Source organism: Typopeltis vanoorti, chromosome 3 (genome assembly GCF_054136105.1).
Source record: "Typopeltis vanoorti isolate ZY-2024b chromosome 3, IOZ_Tvanoo_1.0, whole genome shotgun sequence".
Lineage (NCBI taxonomy): Eukaryota > Metazoa > Arthropoda > Arachnida > Uropygi > Thelyphonidae > Typopeltis > Typopeltis vanoorti.
The window spans coordinates 21,605,562-21,624,549 of NC_143551.1; positions in this window are offsets into that span (position 1 = coordinate 21,605,562).

Genomic DNA, 18,988 nt, shown 5'->3' on the forward strand with positions numbered 1-18,988 from the left:
ATTTGTTAAATAATCTATCGAAGGAAAAATATAATACCATGAAAAAAATCAAATACCGGAAAAAATATTTAACATGAAACTAAATAAAAATATAATGACAAGGAGAGATTTAATCTCTTAAAAAAGAATATTTTCCTCTTTCATATTTTATGTGTTTCCATTGACCAGATTCTTTTAAAGTTGAATTTGTAAATTTTATCGGAAAAGTTTCACTCCGTTGTTTATGCAGAATACATTGCATGGCGAAAATTCAGTTTTCGTCCTTTAATTCAACTGAATACACCCATATCAAGTTGATTCAAATAATAATTCAAATTAATCGTCTTCATAGTATCGGGTTTTTCTTTCTTTCTTAAGCGAATATCGTTTGCAACTTTCGGTATATTACAACGGATCAGCTTAAAGATGTTTTTTGGATATTAATAAATCGAATTATTGGATGTAAAGAAATTACAACATAATTACTTCATCCATCCTTTGCAATTTGTATTTTAATTTCTAAACATCTAAGCCTTCTCTGCATAATCATAGTAAGAAAGTAGATTCTAAGCTGCTTTCTTTGAATATGAGTTCTCTTTTAACCAGAAACAGTTCCTCGGTGGTCTAAAAGAGTGTGGTCAATCAGTTGTATAAATTAAATATCAATTTAATTATGTTTACTAATTTGAATAAAGGGAGAGTGTTTCAATATATTAGACTTGTATACCTCCCTTAGCAATACCGTAACCGGATAGCAGGTGACCCACAGCGATGATTATCGATCATGTTCCCTTTTACTGTGTGATTTTTCGAAAGATTGCAATGCAGTACCATCCCTTATTAAAGAAGGGAAGAAAAAATTACTAATTCAGATCAGGTGAACGGCAATTTGAAGGAGAATTAATGTCGCACATAAGATTAGAAGAAAAAAACATAATCCATGGTCATCCAATTCTCACATTCAGTTTTATTTTTCGTACTATCCATTAGTGTCATGATGTGTGCTTTGAGAAATTCATAGAAATCCATCGGAATTTCTAGAGATGTCCTTGATTGTCTCTTCTGAAGTATTCCTCAGATCTTCTGTTGCAATTTTGTAATATAATAATTGAGAAATCTTAATGTACGCTGTCTATTGTTTCATAGTTTCAGATTTGTCATGACGTTTTCTGCCTCAAGAAATTAAATATCAATTTAATTATTTTTACTAATTTGAATAAATGGAGAGTGTTTCAATATATGAGACTTGTATATCTCTCTTTGGAATAAGGAAGACGGATAGCATGTGGCCACACTGATGCTTAGCGATAATATTTCCTTTTACTGTGTGAAGAATGGAATGTAGTACCTTCTCTTATTAAAGAAGGGGAGAAAAAAATAGCTATTCAGATCAGGTGAACGACAATTTAAAGGGGAATTAATGTTGTATATAAGATTAGAAGACAAGCCATAGTTCATGGTCATCCAATTTTCACGTTAATTTTTTCCCCCCGTACTATTCGTCTGTGGAATGACTGGTGCTTTGAGAGTTTCATGGAAAGCCATCGGAATTTCAACAAATTTCCTTTACTGTCTCTTCTGAAGTATTCAGAAGAGCTTCTGTTGCACTTTTGTAGCGTAATATTGGAGCATTCTTCATCTGTTCTGTCTATTCTTTCATAGTTTCAGGTTTGTGATGATATTTTCTGCCTGAAGCAATCGGAATAAAACTTGCCTTCTTTTAGGGTATTTTAGAAATTGATAGCCGCAATTTAAAACGTAACTGTCATGTTTGTAAATTAATATTTTTTGTGTTTAAGTTAAAAAGATGCAACAGTTTTAAGAGAAACAAAGAAAAATATCATAGATTACAAAGGTTTTGAGAAAGTTGTAAAAATGAAACCAATGCTGCTGTTACCAATTTTTCTGAATTTAGATTTTATGTACTTCATCAATTACATGTATTTTAATAACTCAGAGAACGCTTATTGTAATGTACGTTATAATAAATTTATGATACTTGTTTATAAAATAATATGGGAAAAGTAATATATTATATGAAAAATAAAAAATTAAACATATACTGTGTTTTCAAAATGGGTTCTTTACGAAATACTTCATAACCATAAATATAATACTAAAACCAGTATTTTAGCAATTATCAACACAAATAGCTTTTTTTTAAACTATTTATTGGTAATAATTATGTCTCTAATGATCGCTTTATACATTGACAACTACGCAGATAACAAAGTATCCAAAGTGTTACTATATTTAGAAGGATAGCTTCCTACTCTCCCACTGCCTATGAAAAGAGGATCTTGCATTATATTACTGTGAGAAAATCAGAGTTACCGAGGTGAAGGCCAAAACGAAATATACGTGCAGTTTCTTTGCATGTTAACAATGTTTACATTCCATCCATTCACCTATCAGTGGCTTTAACAGGCATTTAAACACATATATACCTTTCAAAGTGTTCTAGGTTTTCTTAACCGTAACACGAGGATAAGGTTACCCCTATGACTCCAGGTATTCTTGTCTGAAAATGTTGTGTGTTTCAAAAGCCGGTTTGCTTGTTCTGAGAGACGAAAAACAGGAGTTTTCGGGATAAAAATCCATCTACCTCCGTGTAAGACTCACCAACTCACTTTTAGTCGAAAGAAATCAGATAAATGTCCCACACATCATAGACGAGAATCGAAACCAGGTCTTTCCCATAAAGACGTTTCGTCTATAGCTACTGAGCTATAGACGAAATCTATGTACATTGGTGAAGAGATTAACAATATGTCGATTTGCATATATGTCAGGAGGTTTTATTGTAATGTCTTTGGTGCATTCTATGAATAACACGACACACTTTATATGTGTTTCGTGTTCTTTAACAAAGAGTAACTTAGCAGGTGTGTGTGTGTGTGTTCTTCATAAACAGTTGGTATGTTAGTTTATTTCGTAACCGTGTTTCGTATGGTAAAGCGGTTTAGAATGTATCGCCTGAAACAAGATGAACAGGAAACGTAAATGTATAAAGTATCAAAATATGTTAACTAGTACGAGTACGAACATATGACAAGACAAGGAGGTAGAAGTATATAATTGATCGTTGCAAAATATGGTGTAATCGAATCAACTGTTCTAGTCCTAGTGTTTAGCGTAATTCTTGAGGAGGGAAATTACAGAAGTGTATTTCCCTTTTATTTGACTTCCCTATAAGTCAAATAAATCAAAATTATTGTTGCTGTTTTGCTGGGGTATACTTATACTTTCCCAAACACGAAGAGAAAACTCACCTAGCAATTTCGGTTCAGACACAGTTTTTATAAGTTGCATGGAACTATGAGTTTGCCGTGTTTTAAGATATTTTTCCTAATTGACGAAGTTGGTCCATTAGAAGAATGAAGTAAGGTGAATGTGAAAAATGAAAGAAGAGCTTTGTTATTTAAAGAGCTTTCCTCTTGGCATCTTGCAGTATACCTTTTTCAGATCAACAAAACGTTCAAAACAACACGAATCCATGTTATATTTCTAACATTTTTCATCTATTTGTCTCAAAGTAAAATCAGACACGTACGCACGCACGCACGCACGCACGCACGCACGCACACACACACACACACACACACACACACACACACACACACACACACACACACACACACACACACACACACACACACACACACACACACACACACACACACACACACACACACAAATTTCCATCATCCAATTCCTGATATGAATCCATCCTCAGGGATGTGTACAGGATAATTATGATAGCAATGCGTTAAAAAGTTACGTAATTACAACTTGCTATCTACAATATTATTCCAAATCAATGTGTTACCTGTCAAGAGTACAACATTGTTAGATCTTATACATCTGTCTTTTAAACAACCGTTTACTGTATCAATCCATTTATATCTTGAACTTCTTCTAGGCCTCTTTCCTGACAATCTGACTGAGAACACTTGTTTTGCTAATCGTTCTTGTCCCTTTTCTCTTTCAGTGGCCTTACCACAAGAGATTAATTCTACCAGCCCATTTCTGAATGCCAACTATGTCAAATACCTTCCTAATAGTCTCATTGTATTAGAATACTGCCATCAGTTCAGTTCCCATAATGTTTCTCAGAACTCTCCTATCTGTGGTCTGTAGTTTTTGGTTAAATGTTTTATTTCTAAGCCAGCTGTCAAATAAATGGGTTAAAATTAGCTGTACATACTGTATTATGTATAGCTAATTTAGTGTTTTGACTAATGTCTATCTTATTCCATATAAATTTATTCCGCTGACTTCCAGGCATACCTCCATTGCTAAATTTGTTGTCTGTTTCTACATTTAATTTATCATCTTCACTAAACTAGGGCTTAAATAGCTGAAATATGTGCTTGTTCTATAGGATAACAGGATACTTTTGAGGGTATCAATTTTTTTTTCACAGAATCTTTTAGATATATACTGGATTTATTAAAAAGTATAACATCATTTGCATAAAGTAAAGAGCTAAAATTAACATAATCAGTTTTGATATCAGCTTTAATTCCACTTTTTTTCATAAGATAATCTATTTTTACACAAGTGTTTTGCATTCTTATATTTATCTCTGTAGTTTATAAAATCACAAGTTGTCTTATTTGCCAGGAACTTTCGATATGCTTTCTTCTTTTCCTTTATTGCATCTTTAAGTTCCTGCGTCCGTCATGGAGTTTTGTTTTTCTATCCTTATACAAAAATATATCTATATCATTTCTTTATATGTTTGATCGCACAGCTAGTTTCGTTTTCTTACAGTACTTCATCAGGTGAATGACAAGAAAAGGGAAATACAACAACTCATAAATTACAAGAGGTAGCTATAAATTAACTTGTAGCAGTATTGCTGACATTTGAAGCTGTTCTAAATGTGAATCTATTGTTGGGCAGGTTCAACCGAGTACGATCTCGAATACGCCAAAATTTGGATAGCTGAAGAGTTATATTACTCATATTACTATAATGTTCACCTGTTCTACAGGAACGCAACAAGCACAGAATAGTTTTGTGCTTACAGCAAGTCTTGTTCTGCCACATTTAGAGTAAGAAATGTTTTTCTTCCATTAAATTTTGTATGCAGAGTAAACTAACCCTAATAAGAAGGCGAAGTGCAACTTGCCCTTCTTAGTAGAATATCATCGCAAAGGGAAGAAATCTGTTTGCTTATCATATAGAAAAAACTAAGGGAAACACTTCATTTCAGATTAATTCAGCGAAACACACATTGTAATTGGCTTCATGGTTAATTCAAGGTTATTTTCAAGTAGTGTACTGTTTGTCTTGCTGAAAACGTACATGAAACACACGATAAAATTCTTGTAATCCAAAGTTTTTAGAGAAATAAAAAAGTTTCCTTATTAAAATATAAACCTGGAATATGTCCATATGTTTCGGAAGTAGACTTAAACCTAACTCGTATGCTTTCAAATAAATAAATCTCTTTCTTTATGAAAAATTCTTAATTGATATTATTTAGTAAATTTGAATCCCGGATATAACTTTTCAGTATAGATTGGGTGACATAACACGTATTATATGGAGAATTATTTATGCGACTGTAGAAAATGAAACGATAAACAAGCCGATTTTAATTGTTGAAGAAGAATGTGTGAAATTGGAGACTTTAAAAGTCAAAAGCTTTACATCCACGTACCTCGCTGCATCAGTTGTTAGCAGATATATCCAAGGTTGGGTTTTAAGTAACTGTCAAAAAGAAAGAGGAAATGCTAGTATATGAATGCATTTTCATACTCAAAGTGTATTATGTGTTTAGCTTATGGATATGACGCGTGTATCAAGTGTTGACTTCTTTATGCAAGAAATACATCTATTCATCTTGATTTCAGAACGTTCACTGTTTTTTATTACTATGGTTCTTTCAAGATATTTTCAACAAAGTAGCTGAAAGGAATCCTAAACTTTTAACGTGCAGATAAGGATGCACGATCACTCTGTCAAAGGAACGATATGTGTGTGTGTGTGTGTGTGTGTGTGTGTGTGTGTGTGTGTGTGTGTGTGTGTGTGTGTGTGTGTTGTCTTATACTCCTTTGTTCTTGTTAAGACGAATGTTCTTCAGAAAGAACTGTCATACCATTTTTGCATTTATTTAGAATCTGAGAAACTGAACAGTTACAGTTAGTGCATTCTTGACTTTGGCTCATTGATATGATCGAGTAGTTCATATATTGGTCGAAGGTAATCCAACAAAAAAAAAAGAGTGGATAGGATTCTGGTCAAGTTCCGTCTAAGGAATTTACGACATTGTTATATAGCAATTTCTAGGATTTTAATTTCAACAGAAGGCTGAGTTCCAAATACCTGCATTCAAATTATCGAGAGATCATCTACGAGGTTTATTGAATTCCTTGAATTAAGAAACCGTTTTTTACAATATTTCGCTTTAGTTATCATTTAGTTACAGAAATTTATAGGAATAAACAATACAATACATTTATAAATTTCATTGTTAAGGATCTGCTTATTAAAATATGGATAGATATTTTTCCGGCCCAATACGCCTTGAAACGAATACTTGTCTTAATTTCATTTAACTGTGTATATTGTGTGCTTATGCAAATGTTGAGTTAACTTTGGAAACGACCAACAGAACATCGTTAAAGTTAAGAATTTATGCTATCATATCAAGTAAACGGAACTATTTTCAAAAAATCGTTTATTATAGAACATAAAGAGAGAGAGAGAGAGAGAGAGAGAGAGAGTATATTTCTGTGTGGAGTTTAATCCAATCAGTTTCCAAACTATGCCATTCAAACCATCGTTATTTGTAATATTAAATTTAATAACTGAATAACGAATTAATGTTGTAGTTGGGTTATAGAGATGGTAGAGGGAGAGTGGTCTATTAAACCAGACAAATTTATTTTTATGCCAATGAGGTCTCCAATAAGCAAAACCGTGGTTAGAAATTGAACTATGGTATTCATTGATATAACCATCATGCTTTCTTTTTACGAAAATTCAAATTAAAAGTCGTCATAGCAACAGGAACTAGTATTTTTTTCCCCTTACGTGTGAGATTTGTTAACAAGTTAAAATATTGAAAAGGAAGAGTTTTAAAGGTGGTTTTGGGTATTTCTAAATCGAATTATTGGATGTAATGGCATTATTCTGCCGGAGATCGTTTAATTTGATATTTACGTCATCAATCCTTCGAAATAAAGGAACGTATTTCACACAAAAGAATGATTCTCTTGGTTTCTGGTGAAATCGTAGGTATGATAGATGTGTGCAAAATAAACGATTACACTTCCTCTAATATTTCTAAATTAAGCAAAAAACCTCAAGTGCAGTCAGAGCTGTATCGAGACAGGAGCAAACACGAAATTCTGTTCGTGTTATCATTGCCCTATCATTCCAATTCATGGAATGATAGGGCAACGATAATAATGGTTTTAATGCCAAGTATCTTGGCATTAAAACCATTTATGAATTTCCTACCGAGTTCTTTTGGACAAACTCAGCGAACACAAATTTCAAGTCTCCTTCGCAGAAAAGATATATGCAGTTTTATATGCATTGTACGCAAACTGGTAAACATGGTTATATTGTGCTGTATGCTAATAAGCATATTGTGGATAGTTTTTATGAACATTACGGGGATTTGATTATTATATTTATTAACTGAAATGCGGTTGATCTTTGTATCTAATATATCTCCTATTTTTTTCCTGTTTAAAGAGATGTATTTCATTATCGTGAAAATACTTAAATCACTTTTCAGGTCCAATTAAAAACCTGCACGAGCTTTAGTGTTTTAAATAACTTCTGAAAGAATATGAAGGGACACTCGCTTTTTAGAGTTTTTTGATTTCTGAATGCTATGCTAACATGCTGTTCCTTTTGTATTTCTACCCATTCGGTTTGCTAATCAGGATGCGCCTTGTGAAACACTTCATCCCCCCCCCAAAAAAAAACTAATACCATGAAAGAAATCTAATACCGAAAAAATTAATGAAAATATCTAAATACGAAATGAAAAAATATAATGAAATGGAGAGAATATCTTTAAAAACGGAATATTCCCATCTTTGCATTTTCTTAATTTTTTCCATAGCCCTGAAACTCTTAAACTTGAATTTCTTAATTTTATAGGAAAGATTTCACTCCATTTTTGAGTCGTATTTATTTCCAGAGAAAAAAGTACGATTTCGTCATTTCATTCAGTTTATAACAGTTACCTCAAAAGCAACATAGCTGTTAGAATTGTTATTATCGTATGCTGAACTTGCTCTCAAATTGTGGATGCTCTGTATTTTTGAGTGTGACGCTGATTATAAAATGAAGCCATTATATTGATGACGGGTTGGATTATGTCTATAATTTGGACTAGGTCTGATGCAATACTTTTTAATTAATATATAAAGGTAGATGATATGGCTAAGAACTTCATAACCTAGTAAGACTGAAGGCTAATATTTATCACTGTTATCTTGTGAGTTAATACAAGACGTGAGTGTTTTTTCTATATTATTATTATTATTATTATTATTATTATTATTATTATTATTATTATTATTATTATTATTATTATTATCAAATGTATAATAATAAATACTGATACTGATATGAAAGAAAGTATGTGTATTTATATTTAAATAAAAAAAAAATTAGTAAATTAATAAGAAATAAGGTACTTTAAACTGCGCACAGAATGTTTTACCGATTAAATGAAAATTCATGGAAAAGGCAATTCATCGAAAAGGCAATTCGCCGAAAATGTTCAAGAATTTTATGATAAAAGTGATCCATTTAGAACAAAAACTGAACCATGCAGACAGCTTCTTGTACTGGCAACTTCTACTAATTCCGCTAAGTCAGAGAGTTTTTGTAATACATAATTTGGACAATTTAGCCGAACTGAAAACTGGAACGATTCGACATTTTCTTGTAAAAGTTTCAAATAGCGAATCTGAGTAAAATTCCTCCCATAATAATTGTATTCAAGTCGCATATTATTACCAGCAACATCAATAATAATGAAGCCTGCGTAGTTCAGTCGGTAAAATCGAAGCCGTTTAGTTAGAAAGACTTGATAGATGGAATCCCATTTACAACGCGTATAATATTTATCAGTCCTGTTCAGCTAAAGGTAACTGAGCAGGCATAATACGGAGATGGCAGGGCTTTTCCTCCCGGAAACAGGCAAATCAGTCCCATGATTTGCCTGTTTCCAGACATGAAACAGTTATCGGGCAAGAAAGACTATAAGAAATGATGTTCTATAATTTTTCCTTATTAAAGTAGCATTGGTATCGTCGTATGCACCGTTCGGTTTTTGTTCTAAATCGATCAATTTGTTCATTGTTCATAACATTTTCGAAAGTTTAAATTTTTGATGAATTATTTTTTTGACGAACTCTCCGGATACCCTTGTACAGTGCAGAAAATGCATAATGTCTTAACTGTACATATGTAAATACTCTGCATGATGATAATAGAAAATAATTATTATAAAAAATATATTATTCATCATCATGCATATCAAGGATTTTGGCCTAGCATGGCCTGTTCCGGCCTTGCAAATCATTATTGAATCGTTTAAGAGGACGTCCTGTTTTCTTTTTCCGGATGGCTTGTACTTTAAGGCTAGTTTTGGAATCTGCCTGTTTTCAGTCTTTGAACGTGTTATATTTTTTAATTGTTTCTATTACTTCAGTTATTTCCTTTTCATTTTCGTTAATTGTTTGGCAGTTGTCTTTTTTAAAATATTTGTCTGTCCACAGTTCTGTGTAGTAATTTAGAAATTCTTCTAATTTTAATTCAGTGTTTAATTTTATGTTTTCTTTGCTATCTGCATTTAGGTGTTTAAAAATCTTATGTCATGTTCTAAGTTAGAAACAAATTTATACCATGATTCTCTGTCTCTTTCTGACTTCTCTTTTAGGTATGGATCTTATTATTTTATATTCTATTTCATCTTCTAATCTTTTACTGCTTTACCATTTGTGATAGACTTCTGTTTTCTTTTTGATTATTTCTTTGATTGTATTATCCCAGATCTTCAGTTTTTTTCTTTTATTGAATTTTTTGGTCTTTCCCAAGCTTTCATTTGCTGCTTCATTTAGTATCGTTTTTATATTAAGCCATTCTATTTCTATATCTTCATTTTGTTTTATTTTATCTAGATATTGGTTAATTCTTTGTTCATATAGCCATTGTACATTTGTGTCATTCAATTGTCTAGTTTTATAAACAAATGTTTCAATTTTTCTTTCTGTTCTTGTTACTTGTAGCCATTTAGGTGGTAATCTTCTACTCTATATAGAATAAATATATCCATTGCTATTATATATATATGAAGCGTAAAAAATTAAAAAAAAAACATGTCGATACCGCCGGTAATAATATAAATATAATTTATGTTGTAAACAATTATTATTATTATTATTTACAAAAATACATTATGTACATGCAAGTATCTGTTATGTCCAATTTTGTTCAGGTAATGTATGTAATTAATCTGAGAAATAAAAAAAAATATTTAAAAATATATTTTTATTGCGCGGGGGCCTCCATGTAGTGCTCAGACTTGGGACATCGAAACTATCAATTTCATATCTATGACACCTCTCCTTGAAACTGTTAACAGACAATGCACTTACCACTAAGTCTAGCATTCATTCGCCACTCTCCAAGGAAAAAATCTAGTTCTCATTCCTACTGACGACACTTTTAACCAACTTCCAGGGATCATCACTTTTTACTCTTTTCTTAGTACCTGTTCAAGTGTGAAATATTTCCTCTGTATTTCTATAGTAGCCTTTAAGTAACAGAGGTTTCTATCACAGTCTCTCCCCCGCCCTTTTCTCCTATCAACTTACCCTCATTCCTATTGGGAGTATGCCACAGACCACTCAAAATCTTGATCACTCGCTTCTGGTAGCTCTCCTCCGCTTCCTTGTGCCCAAAAGAAACAAAGACGACTAAACATTAGAAAAATAAACTGGATGGAGTCGTATCATGTCTTTTTAATGTATACCATGATTAAAGTAACAAAAGTCGTGTTTGGAATGTTGAGAGAATAGTTTGAGAAAATTAAGCATTCGGAACTGAAGTCCTACGAACCAGGCTGGTTACTCCTTATTCCAGGAGTGCTTAATGTCTGTAGAAGTGTGTGTTATGAGTTTCCAGGTGAAACAAACCGTATATAGACCTCGGTAAGAGATCGGCTAACTCACGTTTAGTCGAAATAGATCAGATGAAGGATCCTCGCGTTATGGATGGGATTGAAACCTAGTTGTTTCCGACCAAAGGGTTTCGTCTATCCCGACTGAGATACGGAGGCTCTATTAACAAGTTACGAAATATTATTAAAACGGAGCAGTCTTAAATATGCTTTTTGGTGATTCCTAATTCGAACTATTGGATGTAACGGAATTACTCTGCTGGGGATCATTTAATTCGATAATTACTTCATCAGTCCTTAGCAAGAAAGTAATTTATTTCAGACCAAACAGGGACTTTCCTGGATTTGTAGAGAAATCGTAGGTAACACAGATGTGTGCTAAAGGAAACGATTCCACTTTCGACTTCTTGTAATAGTTTTAATTTATTTTATTTTCATATTTATATTTCTAAGCATCTGGGACATCTCTGTATGATCGTAGAAAAAAAAGTAAATTCGGGACTGGTTTCTTCCAGATTGGTTCTCTCTTGTAACCAGAAATTGTTCCACTGTGGGTGATTTTAGTGTGTTCAAAGCAGTTTTACAAATCAAATGTTAATTTAATTATTTTTGCTAATTTAAATAAACAGAGAGATAGTGTTTCATTATATGTGACTTGTATACCTCCCCTAGCAATACGGATGGTCGGTAGCATGTAGCATATGATACGTAGCGATAATATTCCCTTTTACTGTTGGATTATTCCAAAGAATGGTTTACACACGCCTTCTCTTATTAAGGAAGGGGAGAATATGTTTATTCGAATCTGCTGAATGGCAATTTGAAGCTGACATAAGGTCAAATGACCATAATTCATGCTCATGCAATTAACACGTTGTTTTATTTCATGTACTCTCCATCTGTGGAATGATGGGTGCTTTGAGAATTTCACAGAAATGGTTCGAGATTTCTACAAACGTAGTTGATTGTGCCTTCTGAAGTAATCAGCATAGGTCCTGTAGCACATTTGTAACATGATATTTCAGCATTCTTGAACTACCTGCGTAAATCTGCGTAATTGAATTTGGCTAGTTTACTAACTGTTACGAAGATAAAATACACAAAAGGTATCATTGAGCAGAGCTTTCAACATTACAAAATGCTCAACAAAGTTTATCATGGATGACGTAGTCATTTAGTTCCTATCGATAGAAGAAAAACAAACGTTCTTGAGAACGACCGCATTATTATTAGTTTTTATAGTTTGAGGAATGAATCTCAAGTTGTTCCATGCAGTGCATGAAACACTTAATCTCAATATTCAGCTCCCCTTAAAAGTTTATTAAACAACTTTCCAATCATTATTATTGCAAATTACTTGAACTATTTAAAATATTCACGGAATATGAATTGCCTATGTTCTCTACTAATTAATTTCTTTAAATTCTAATTGAGTTTTATTAAGAAACTGCATTCTTATTTACTTTTCATAAACAGGTGAATAATTTTGAAATTTTACTTCACAATTCAAAATTAGTCCTTCCTCCGACTGTGTATGACTTATACCGAATCATAAAGCTTTGATAAAAAAATGTTAATGCCATCAATCTTATGAATTTCCTACAATGCTCTGTTGGACAAACTCAGCGAAAAAAGGCTTTACGTGTTATTTGCAGAAACAATCACAAAAGAAAAAAAAAATTAATGTTCGCGTTTAACAGAGAAAATTAAATTCTATATAAAAACGTACTGCATTGATGAAGATGAAAAGAAAGATGAAGGCTTGTATTTTCAACGTACTGCTAGGTCAAGATATGACTCATACTCAATGGGCAGCAGAGTTTCTGTGCAGTTATATAATAAGACCTTTAATGGATTACTTGTCTGAACAACGATCACGCAAACAGAAAATATTGTAAAAACAGAAATGTAGGATCAGAACATTCGATTCATGATAAAAAAATAATAACATGGAAGTGTTTCAAAATGAAAACTAAATGAAGGAAATTTTATTTGTACATTTATTTAACATCATTTTTTTTTCTAACGCGGAATTTATTTTGTTTTTTTTAAGAGAATAAATGAAATTTTATTCGCATTATACGGAAACTGGTACAAATTTTTATGCTGTGCTAACAGGCATATTTTGCATCGTTTCACTAAACATGACCGGGTTTGATTGCTTCGTTTATTAATTCAAGTGCAGAAAACCTTCTTCTTGGTATCTAATATTTCTCCTCTTTTCTATATAAATTAGATTTCTTTTCTTTTCGTGAAAATAGTAAAATCCCTTTTCAGGGATTTAAAAACCAACACATAATTGCCCACCAGGAACCGCTTGAATTTTTGAAAGAACCTCTTAAGGAATATGATGGAAAACTCGCTTTTCTGAGGTTTTTGATTTCCAGTCAGCATTCTATCCATTTTGTATTTCTATCCCTTTTGTTTGCTAATCAGGATGCTATTTGTTAAATACTCTATCGAAGAAAAATATAATAACGTGAAAAAAATCTAATACCGAAAACAATATTGAAAATATTTAACATGAAACGAAAAAAAAATATAATGACAAGGAAAGAATTAATGTCTTAAAAATAATATTCTCCTCTTTCATATTTTATGAGCTTCCATTGACCAGATACATTTAAAGTTTAATTTGTAAATTTTATCGAAAAAGTTTCACTGAGTTATTTATGTAGAATACACTGCATAATGAAAATTCACTTTTCGTCCTTTCATTCAACTGGATACACCCATATCAAGTTGATTCAAATAATAATTCAAATTAATCGTCTTCATAGTATCGGGTTTTTCTTTCTTTCTTAAGCGAGTATCGTTTACAAGTTTCGGAATATTTCAACGGATCAGCTTAAAGATTTTTTTGGAGATAACTAAATCGAATTATTGGATGCAAAGCAATTACATCATAATTACTTCATCCATCCTTTGCAATTTGTATTTTAATTTCTAAACATCTAAGCCTTCTCTGCATAATCATACAAAGAAAATAGATTCTTAGCTGCTTTCTTTGAATTTGAGTTCTCTTTTGACCAGAAACAGTTCCTCGGTGGTCTATAAGAGTGTGGTCAATCAGTTGTGCAAATTAAATATCATTTAAATATTTTTACTAATTTGAATAAAGGGAGAGTGTTTCAATATATGAGACTTTTATGCCTCCCTTAGCAATACCGGAGACGGATAGCAGGTGACCCACAGTGATGATTATCGATCCTATTCCCTTTTACTGTGTGATTTTTCCAAACAATGGAATGCAATACCATCCCTTATTAAAGAAGGGAAGACAAAATTACTAATTCAGATCAGGTGAACGGCAATTTGAAGGAGAATTGATGTCGCACATAAGATTAGAAGAAAACGCCATAATTCATGGTCAAACAATTCTCACATTCAGTTTTAGTTTTCGTACTGTCCATTAGTGTCATGATGTGTGCTTTGAGAAATTCATGGAAATCCATCGGAATTTCTACAGATGTCCTGGATTGTCTCTTCTGAAGTATTCCTCAGATCTTCTGTTGCGCTCTTGTAATATAATAATCGAGCAATCTTAACCTACACTCTATTGTTTCATAGTTTCAGATTTGTCATGAGTTTTTCTGCCTCAAGAAGGTATTCTTCCGATTGCAATCTTTTTGGATATTTTAGAAATTGAGAGTCGCAAATAAACACTTAATGTTCATGTTTGTAAATTGATTATTTCGTTGAGTTTAAATAAAAAGATGCAATAGTTTTGAGAGAAACAAAGAAAAATATACAGTTAATAAGTGCTTACGTATCTACTGATTATTCTTGAATAATCAGAAAATACAAAGTCAGTAACGCTGCCAGTTGGTTTTAGTGAAAATCCTCTGAACCACGTCAAGGGTCCAACTATTTCAGAGGTGTTTACTCTTTGGTATTCCAAGTAAAACCTTTCTTTGTTTGGCAGTAAAACAAAGAAAGAAAAGAGACCGGAGTCATGGCTAAAACAAAAAGACCTACAAATATTTTATAAAAAATAAAGCACTCGAAGAAGGCACATTGCATTAAATAAAAATAAAGACTACCTTTCATTTCCACAGGACTATTTCTTACCCTCACCCATAACAGGTTGGAGAGAGAGAGAGAGAGAGAGAGAGAGAGAGAGAGAGAGAGAGAGAGAGAGAGAGAGAGAAGTAGTACAACACAATCATTCTTAATTATCATCACTCATGTCTGTAGTATGAATCCAATTAATATACAGAACAACGAGAATGCAAGAGATACTGTTGTCCTTTTTTATTACAACTCAAATGCTGAGGCAAATTATATTCTTGAAATGTGGAAATAATTATTTCATTGTTTTGCGGCAACAGTATTATTCACATATCGCAGTTTCTTCACTAAATTTAAAATATTCACGGAATATGAATTGCATATGTTCTCTGCAAATTAATTTCTGTAAATTCAAATTCATTAGAATTAGAATGCAGGTTTTTATTAAAAACCTGCATTCTAATTTACTTTTCATAAACAGGTGAGTGAATAATTTGGAAATTTTACTTCACTATTCAAAATCAGTTCTTCCTCCAACCGTGTATGGCTTACAGAAATTTACGGAATGATAGAGGTTTGATAAGAATGTTTTTAATTCCATCAGTCTTACGAAATTCCTACAATGTTCTGTTGGACAAACTCAGCGAACACAGGCTTCATGTGCAGACATTCAAAAAATAAAACAAAATTAATCCTTGCATTTAAGAAAGAAAATTAAATTCTTTCTAAAAATGTACGTCATTGAGGAAGATGAAAATAATTCAAAAATGTTTCAATGAAGAAAGCAGAAAATCTTAAAATAAAAGTCAATAAACAATATTGCAATAATTTCAAAAATTGATATTAGAATCTGCCTGAGGCCTTAGAATATGACTTGTAGATGAACCATATTGCTATGTCAAGATATGACTCACACTCAATGGGCGGCAGAGTTTCTGCTGTGCCGTTATATAATAAGACCTTTAATGGATTAATTGTCAAAACCAATCACAAAAACAGACAAATTCATAATAGGAATGCAGCTTCAGAACATTCGATTCATGATAAAAATATAATTGCATAGAAGTGTTTTAAAATGAAGGAAATATTATTTGTAAAATAATTGTTTAGTTATTTACCATCATTTGTTTTTCTAATGCAGCTTTTATTTTATTTATATTGTACAAAATTATTGATTTTATTTGCGTTATACGGAAACTGGTACAAATTATGCTGTTCTAAGACGCACAACATAATTTGGATCGTTTCTATAAACATGAAGGGGTTTGGGTGCTTCTTTTTTTAATTAATTTACAATAAATCTTTGTCTTTGAATCTAATATTTTTCCGATTTTCTATATAAAATAGATTTCTTTTCTTTTCGTTAAAATAGTTAAATCCATTTTCAGGACCAACAAAAAACCAGCACATAATTGGCCACCAAGTCCAAATTATTGTTACTTTTGGTGGTGTATATATTTTGTTATCAGATCTGCTACAATTTCCAAAACTCAAAGCATGTTCGGTTCAGACATTGGTGTTATAAGTTCCATGGAACAAACAATTTGACGTATTTTAAAATATATTTTCATAGTCGACGAAGATTCGCCCTACCCTTTAAAAGAACGCAGTAAGGTGAATGCACAGCATGAGAGAAGAGTTTGGCATCTTGCCGTATGCCTTTTCCATATCAACAAAATATTCAAAACAACACAAATCCTTGTTATATTTCTAAGATCTTTCATCTATTTGTCTCGAAGTAAAATATCATCCTGCCACACCTATACATACATATGTATACATATATATAGAGAAATAATCGAGAAAACAAGAAATATATTTTTTATTTTCATTTTAAACTGGTGTTATTGTAGATGGATAATATTACGAAAGAGGTAAAAATGTTTCATTTTACCAAGGATTAGACAAAATACTTCAGTCGGAACTTATTAATATTAGGAAATATTAGGCGATCGTGTTCTTTGCCCAAGGAAATAGTTAACAGCATAGGTATTCTAAATCCATTCATATCAATAACTTAAATCTTTCCGTACACATCATTGCTTCTAATTATGTCATGCGAATTTCCATTAACAATCTTTTCGTTTGCTCGCATTGAGGGCAGAATGTAAACTAAATGTTCACACTATAATTAATTATTTAATTTGCATCAGTATTTAAGGCGACCTTGTTCTTGAATCATTTTCGTAATTTTATTGATTTCCGAATTGTGAAAATTTAATGTTCGATTTTTAATAACATTTTCATTATTATGAGTATTCACTGGTTTTAATGAATTACAACGAATAACTACTTACTTATCTACTGACTATTCTTGAATAATCAGAAGGTTCGAAGTGAATAACGCTACCAGTTGGTTTTAGTGGAAAGCCTCTGAACCACTTCAAGGTACCAACCATTTCAAAGGTGTTTATTCTTTGATATTCCAGGAAAAACCTTTCTTTGTCTGGCAGTAAAACAAAGAAAGAAAATAGAGTGGAATCATGCACGAAACACAAAAGTCTGTAAATATTTTACATAAAATAATGTGGTCAAAGAAGGGCATTTAATTAATTAACAATAAAGAATAACTTTCATTGCCACAGGAACATAAAGCTAATATTAATATTGCGGGCAAATCTGATACTCGTAATGTAGCTACTATACTAGCGAAGTCATAGAGAAACATTAAATTGAACTCGAAACTACGAAAGGCCAAGCGACTAATTTTAATATTTAGATTAGTCCGACTAAACATTACTCCAATAATATTGACTTTCATAGTAAAATTTAAAAAGACACTCAGATTTGTATAACTACGCAAAACGTAAATACATACGATATTGTCGAACTCAATCCATTGATTTAAGCAGCAATCATTCATTGAAAGGCAACAAAATAGTAAATTGTCATGCATGTATAGGTGTCCCAAAATTTACGCAAGATTTAAATTTAGCGCCATTTGTGCGGATAGTGTTGCCACCGAGAAAAAAAAGATATCATGATAGCAAACTGTCCAGGGTTATTAAAATGTAGCGCTACACGAAAGAACAACGCATTTTCATGGTTGAGCAATATAATAAAAACAACGAACATTTGGCAGCTATAGTTCGCAATTTTTCGTAAAAAAACATGCGGAATAGTGATTTAACTTCATCAACTGTGAAAAGATTAATTAAAAAATTCAAGGAAACTGGATCAACTAGTGATCTTATACACTCTGGCCGTCCTTCAAAAAATCATTCAACAGAAATCATCGAAGCAGTTGGTGAGAGACCAGGAACATCAATTCAACACCGTGGTCTTGAATTTCGAGAAGCTCTCTACAGCGTATTCTCACGAAAGACTTGCACCTTTATACCTAGAAAGTTCAATTGAATAAAGAACTGAAGTCTACTGACCACAGACAGCGAAGAGAGTTCAGTTCGTTGAATGCCTTATGGAACAACAACAAGTAGATGCTTATTTTTCGAACAAAATCATCTTCCGCGATGAGGCTCATTTTCATCTTGATGGCTCCGTTAATCGACAAAATTCCCGCATTTGGGGTTCAGAAAATCCACACTTGATTGTTGAGAGACAAATGCATCCAGAACGTGTCACGGTTTCGTGCGGACTTTGGGCTAGAGACATCATCGGTCCATTCTTCTTCGAAAATGCGGCTGGTAAGGCAATAACAGTTAATGGTGCTCGCTATCGCCACATGATAATCCAGGTTATTGTGCCTAAATTGCAACATATGGATGTAGCCTACATGTGGTTTCAACAAGACGGTGCCACATGTCTTACAGCCCGAGAACAATTCAATTACTGCATGAGTCATTTTCTGGCCGTGCAATTTCCCGTCACGTCCAC